This window comes from Asparagus officinalis, unplaced genomic scaffold (genome assembly GCF_001876935.1).
Source record: "Asparagus officinalis unplaced genomic scaffold, Aspof.V1 AsparagusV1_Un432, whole genome shotgun sequence".
NCBI lineage: Eukaryota > Viridiplantae > Streptophyta > Magnoliopsida > Asparagales > Asparagaceae > Asparagus > Asparagus officinalis.
The window spans coordinates 40,765-48,482 of record NW_017972697.1 but is presented as its reverse complement, the minus strand read 5'-3'; the positions used below and the strand labels follow the sequence as shown (position 1 = coordinate 48,482).

The 7,718-nt window shown below is 38.8% G+C and overlaps 1 long non-coding RNA gene across 1 annotated transcript; it reads left to right on the top strand.

Annotated features, from left to right (window-relative positions):
- Positions 1–6,243: 6,243 nt before the first annotated feature.
- Positions 6,244–6,953, top strand: LOC109827776. Its single transcript, XR_002243506.1, has 2 exons — positions 6,244–6,320; positions 6,484–6,953. It is a non-coding gene; the product is annotated as an uncharacterized LOC109827776 (long non-coding RNA).
- The last annotated feature ends 765 nt before the right edge of the window (positions 6,954–7,718 follow it).

The following is a 7,718-nucleotide window of genomic DNA, read 5'->3' as shown; positions in this document are numbered from 1 at the left end:
GAGGGGGTTTGGGTTTAGGTCCGGATTCGGGTCTGCGTTTGCTAACGGGTCTGCGGCGGAGTCCGGTCCGGATGTTACGAGCTCCGGCGAACATTTCGCTGGGGAACCGGTGGTAAAAGAAGCAGCTGTTTGTGAGTGAGGTAAAACGGGCTAGGCTCCGGTCGGCTCCTCCACATGGCTTTTTCCGATATCGGCTCTCTAATCTTTTCAGATTGTGAAATCAGTCCCTCAAATAACTAAAATTCCTTGCGGTCCAAATTTGACAAGTTATTTTCAAATTATTGAAATTCCTGTTAGATCCTACAATTCTCATGTTGTCACACGTTAATTCCTCTACATGTTACTTATACTCTTAATTTGAGGAATTAATTTCTAATAGTTATATTTAGATATTTGAATTAATTTCTAATAGTCATATTTAGATATTTATCCCACAAATCTTCAATAATTCCATTATTAGTTTGCTAAATCTTTCGAATTTGGTCTCAAATTGACAAGTTATTTTCAAATTTTGAAATTAGATCCTACAATTCTCATGTTGTCACACGTTAATTCCTCTACATGTTACTTATACTCTTAATTTGAGGAATTAATTTCTAATAGTTATATTTAGATATTTGAATTAATTTTTGTTGATGTACTAGTGATCACACAGTCAATTGGATCCAGTATAGGATCAATTTGTTCAGTATTGAAGATTGATGAGGGGATTGCCTCCTTCTCCGACTTTATGTCTGGTTCTTGAATTGGGGAAATGAGTTGTCTGCACATGTAAAAACTTGTAAGAGGATGACGATAGGTTCCCCCGTTGTACCTTCGACGATCAAGTTAGATGGTAAACTTGAGTGGAAGAAAAAGCAGAACTTAAGAGTTCTCCTCTTTTTTGGAATAGCCCTTTAAAAGGCGAATAGTACATGTATATGTATTGTAAGAGAATGGTAGATTGGACACTTTAGCCGAGTACCGAGAAGTGATGGCGATGTATGGGCTGGGGGCTACATCAGCACCCGCTTTACGGGTGTTGGCTGGCGACTGGAGGGAGGATCTCCTCAGCATTAAATGAGAAGAGAGGAGGAGTATGTGCTGATGGTTGCTGTTGGCCCTTTTATTTTGATGATTTGTCAAACAATTTATTGCTAATCTATTTGCTAGTTTTTGTTGTTTGGTTTTTTCTCTTTACAGGTAATTCAACACACGACAATCAAGAGTTAAAGTTTCAAGTTCATGTGTGTGCATTCATCTAGGTATAAGTTTAGTTTGCTTACATATATCGTATGATTATATTTAAGCTTAATATGTAAACACGACACAAATTTGACGTTATCTATCATATAAATGATTTTTTATCAAACTTTGTTACAATAGCTTTTATTTCATGTTTACAACTCGTTCATACTTCATTATATATATATAATATATGCATGGTATATATACACGAGTTTACAAGTCATATTTTAATTTTCATGTTCGCGGAAAACATGTTTTATGAACACTTTTCAAAAACAGAGTTTTCACAAACAAAACTTACATTTCCAAAAATTCCTTTTCAAACATGTTTATTTTATCATTTAGAAACTTTCCCCAAAGTTTTACTATTTTTAGAATTGATTTGATATTTTTAATGTATTTTCGAAATTAACCCAAAACCTGTTAATTGACATGTATCAGTTTGCGGTCGACCGCCACGGTCGACCGCCACGGTCGACCGCCAGTAGTTAATTTTCTTACTATGTCTTTAATTGAATTGTGGTCGAATCCAAAACCTGTTAATTGACATTGTATTTAACCTTTATTGTGAGTATCACTTGTAATATACTTGTACACCGAGAGAAGTGTGAGGTGTGAGACGGGGTCGAATCCAATAGGAGTGGCGTTGGTTAACGAACCTAGGGAGAGGTTGCATCTGAGCACTTGAGGAGGACACGGGCTAGGTTCCTACACTTAGTGTGTATAGTGTGAATGCATAGTATTTGTTGTGTGAGAGTTTTTGATAAACTTATAAACCGAGTGTGTAGAAATTCCGGCTTCCAAACCAGATTGTGATAGTGGAGATCTCCTCGAGGTGAGGAGCGAAGACGTAGGTCGTTGTGACCGAACCTCGTAAACATATCGTGTGTTTGTGTTTTGCTTAGCATATATTTTATTTGTGCCTATTCATATCATTCATGTTCATATCTATCTCATATTATTCTTGCAAGAATAAATTAATCAATATAATTTTAATTGGAATTTAATCGGAATTAGATTAACATAAGATCCTAATCACCCCCCTCTATCTAGGGTCTAACAGTTGCATCAGCACCCACTTTACGGGTGTCGATAAGTGGTTTGGTGAAAGATCACTTCAGCATTGGAGAGATCGTCTCAGCATCGAATGGAGCGTGATCGGTGGCGTGGTAGAGCCCATGTGATATGACGAGTCATGAAGACTATCGGGGCTATGGTCATAATGATGGGACCTGTTCAGTGTTGATCGTGGTGCTGACACGTGGCCAGAGGGAGAAACCTGAGGCAAATATTATCCTCCAGTTTAGCCTAGAAGTAACGCTCATTGAGTCGTCCTCATAAGGCATTGAATAAAAAGTCGAGTGGGCTCCAGGCGAGTCGACTTCGACAAGAGGGTCGACTGATCCCGACTCTTGAGTCGTCATGACGAGTATTGACTTGACGAGTTGGCCAAGTTGGTGTTAGACCCTAGAGGGGGGGTGATTAGGGTCTTATGCTAATCTAATCTGATTTAATGCTAATTAAAATTAATTAACAAGTTATCCTAGCAAGTATGAAATGCAATAATATATATGAGCTAGGATAAGCAATATACAATATGATATATCCTAGCAAAGAGATATATAGCAAAATATATATGCAAGGATATATAAACTAACACAAGGGTAAACAATATAAACTAGATAGTGGATCATAAAAAGGATGAGTAATGCACAATTGGCGATATAAGATAAATGCAAAAACAACTACGCCAAAGACAAACTCAAACAAGCAATATGATCACGGAGTTCGGACCTTCCGTCCTACGTCTCCGCTCCCCACTCCCGGGGAGAAATCCACTAACACAATCCGGTTTGGAAGCCGGAACTTCTTCTACACACTCGGTTTTCTAGCCAACCGAAAACTCTACAACTCACACTCTTGCAATCACACTCTACACCCACTAAGTGTTGGACCTAGCCGTGTCTCCCTCAAGTGCTCGGTTACAACCTCTCTCTAGGCACGTCAACCGACGCCACTCCTCTTGGAACGATCCCCGACTCTCACCACACACTCCTCACTCGATGTACAAGTGTATTACAAAGTGATTCTCACAATAAGCACAAATATGACAAATGATTGTTCTCAAAAACAAGGTGAGAACTCAATTAAACTCACTCTCAATGTCACAAACCCACAACCCTAAATTATACTATGAATGTAAATACAATAAGCTCAATAGGTTGTGTGTGAACAAAGAGTATCAATAAAACAATTAAACTAAACTCAATATGAAATCTAGCTTATGGAAATTATAATCAAAATAATAAATTGCTAGATGAGTTTAGAAACACTTCTCTAAAGATGACAAGAGAGTAGGAGAAGAGTGAATGCTCAAACACCAAAGGATGATCTCCACTTGCTCTTGTGAAATTGAATTCACAAACTCAAACCCTCAATTGCTTAAAAGCTTCTTAAACCAAACTTAAACAAACACTAAACAAGTTTAAACCCTTGTTAAACTATTTTAAAACATTCTCATAGCTAGCTTGAGAGTTGAAGACAATGGGGTATTTATACCCTCTCACAACTCAGCCAAAAACCCCAAGCCAAAGGACAACAAAGCCCCCAGAAAGCTCCTCAGAAAAGTAGCCGTTGTGCCCAACGGATCTATTGTCGGTCGACCGAAAATTCCGTCGGTCGACCGATGAGAGCAAAAACACGAGGAAAACATTCTGGACCATCGTAGGTCAAAACAAAAGAGAACGAGCAGAGACGTAGGTGGTGATGATGGTGATGGTGATGTTAGGATGTTAGGACTATTCTTTCATTTCAGCGTACGTCTCTCGGGATCCCTTCCAATTCTGAGTCTGATTCTGGTGAGGATTCTGCTGATGGATCAGGCTCTTCTGATTCTGGAGGTGGTGATGATGGTGATGGTGATGGTGGTGATGATGGTGGTGATGATGGTGGTGATGGTGCTGGTGATGACTGAGTTGAGTTTCTTTATGTGATGGTTATCTTTGTTTTTGATGTTCTCTTTTGGAGATGACTGATTTGATAACTCTGTTTTATTTGAGTGTAATAACTCTATGATACTTTGTGGAACAAACTATGTATGGTTTTGTGTGATTTTTTATCTTGTGGACGAATCCATGGTTAGTGCAAAACTATATTGCTTCTAATGCTTATGTGATATTTTGTGGCCTATTGTGTTTAATTTATTTCTTTTATAAATCAATGCATTGTTGAAACAACATTCATAATTTGATGTGTAGTAAATATTAGTTGCCTGTCATGAGTTCTTTGCACTGTTTAGGTTTTGTATATTTATGCAAATCTATGATGCTAAAATGATGTTTTGTTTATCATGTTATGATCAATGCATGGTTAAGACTATAATCATGTTTTTGTTTATAGAATTTGAATTACTTGTATTATTTATGCATATGTTTGATGAAAAGTTGTTGGTTTAGCTCCTGTATGTATGTTCAATAAATGTCACTTAGTCTATTTGACAGGGGGAGCCTTTGACATACAATTCTTTATTTTTTATCTATGCTTATAAGCAGGGGGAGCATTGCTCCTATCTTTCATTTTTTCCTTTTTGATGTTGTCAAAGGGGGAGAAAATACCACATATAGCTTACAAATTGATTCTTTATATATATATATATATATACACACGAAGAAACCAATAAAATGTGTGTGTATAGAATATTGAGCTTAACGTATTAAACACACATAATATAAAACCTAAACTAGATTACCCAAGCCGATCTTGATCTTCAATAAGCTTGACTTGGTACACTTTGCGGATGAAGCTTGAACTTGATCTTTAACTTGAATTGTATGTTGCTTCACTCCACAATTCCGCCAACCTCCATTTGATATCGTCGTTATGGCGCAATCCATCCATCCTCCAACAACGTTGTTTGTCTACAATACATAAGAATGTACAAACACTAGACAAACAACATTAGTAGTAAATTGTTTGTTAAACATCATCTAAACAAAGAGGCCAACAGTTGGAACCTTCGTTGGGCTTGAGCCACCAAGCTAGTTGGGGTCTTACTTGCGGAAATACACCCGTCCATTATGTAGCGAGGAGTTATATTTTGAGGAATAGGAATACCATAACAGAACTTAACAGTCCCTAAAGCTACTTGCAGACAATTAACGATTGGGTGACACATACAGTGGATATCAATGAAATTAAGTTTTCTTTTTTTCCTAAATAATAGCTTTGTATTAGTTGTAGTCATTTTTTTTTTCAATGGACATTAGTACTTTCTACACCCGGTACACCCGTATTTTCTAATTGAAACAAACTAAAAATATCTTTTTGAAGAATATCTAAAGAAAAAAAAGAATTTCAGGTGTTTTCATTTTTTCATTTTTTGTTGTTCTCGAGCCAAACAGGCACTTAAACAAAAATCTATTCACGAAAACCAGCAACGATAAAAATAAAATAAAATAAAAAACCTCCTGCGTCCAAAGGACAAAAACCCGCACACCAACGGAAAGGATGAGAATCCCCACCCACGCCTCCGCCTCCCCGCTGCACACGCTCACGACGCCGTACCTTGCATGGCCCATCCAAACCCGCACCCTGCCCCACGTGTCAACGCCACCACCCTCTCTTTAATCTCCCCCGAATTCCAATTCCCCTGCTCCCTTCAATTCCACCTGATGCTACTTCAAAATAATGTGACCGTGGACCCGGGAGAGGATGCTTCATGGAGATTCGTCGCAAGAGTGTGCGCGAGGCCATTAAGCGCTCGGAGACGCCGACCCGGCAGCCGCCGGCCTTACTCGTCGGCGGCGGCGGCGGCGGTCGCCCTCCTCCTCCGTCGGCCTCCGCGGCACGCGCCGCCACTCAACCCGGTGCTCGGGTTCTCACTCCTCGTCTCGCGCGATCCTCCTCGTGCCTTACCCGGCTCCCGCACGCGGCGCCGTCACTGGTCTCGTAAGTTTGCTTCGCGCCCACTCCTCCTCTTCTCTACCCCGTCTGGGTCCGCTGCGGCTTTGCTGTTCGCATTGGGGTCACTGGTTTTTGTCGGCTTGCGGGTTCGCGCGTGGCGGTGCTAGCTGGCGGGCCACGTGGATGTACAGGTTAGAACCCGGTTTTTGTAAGGAAAAATACTGTCGAAACTCTGTTAAAACTGTTCTTATTCTATCAGAAGCATCGGCACGCAAGTAAGCTTGCACGTGTGCAGTTCGATTTTTTTTTTTTTTTCCCTCCTGTGATTACTGAATGTGGATAACAATTGAGCAGGTATTTTATGGGGAGGCACCCGGTGGGATCGGGGAGAGTGGACTATGCGAGGAGTCGCATAGCTGACACGGCGAGAGAAGTGAAAGATTATGCGAGAGAGCGCGGGATTTACTTTCCGGGCCGGATCAAGGATGCTGCCCCGGGAGCTTAATCGTGGGCTTGGGCTGGGGCGTAGCTCGGGCTTTCTGTTAAAACTTTGAAATTTCTTTCAATTTGTAATCAGATGTTGTAGATGTAAAATCTGTTTTCGGGAGGTGTTGATGGGTTCTAGATGCGTCAAGGGCATGGCGTGTCTATTTCTGTGTTCGAACTGGTTAGAGAAGTGTACTTGTGGGCCCTGCTGCTGGTTCTATTACGTTTCTTTTTGGGTCCATTTGTTTTGTCTGGATTATGGGGTGTTTATTTGTGCAGTATTTTAAGATTTTGGGTTATGTTACATATATATGATGCTGTTGGAAGTTTGAACTGGGAGCATGCGGTTCATGTGTTCATTTTAAATTTTTTTTTTTTTTGGATTTTATTGAAGTGAGATGACTATTGAGAGACTGGTTTCAAACTTTTGATGATTAGGGGCTGTTTGGATCGTTTCCTATATATTGGGAAATATAATTCCATGTAATGAAATTTAAGTTTTGGGTTTTTTAAAATTTTTCAAGAAATTGATTGTTTGGATTTGGTTCGCACATAAAATATGGTGGGAACCAATGTATGGACTTTTCTTATGTTTGGTTTGTATTAAAAGAAGGAATTTTTTTTGTTAATTTGATATTTTCTATTTTTCTTGTGTTTGGTTGATATTGAAGTGTGTAGGTATGGTCATCATGGTAAGATTACCCCCACTAAAGACAAATTTATTTGTGATCGTTATGGGAGATAATCTTAACAAAATAGAAGTGCAAATGTAACATGAACAAATAGTAAATAACCGAATTCATTATAAATATTTGTTTGCATAAAAAATTATACAAAACCTAGAATAACATGATTCAATTACTATAAACTGTGTACCTAATTTGACATGAAATTTACTGCTTGACATGAAAAAAATCATATGAAACTTGTTTTTCAAGAAAAAATAAATGAGACTTGTAATGACCTGATTATTTATAATTTTAGCTCATTTGACATGAAATATACATTTTTGACATGAAAAAAATCACATGAAACCTGTTTTTCAAGAAAAAAACAAATGAGACCTGTAATAATCTAATTATTCATAATTTTATGAAATATTT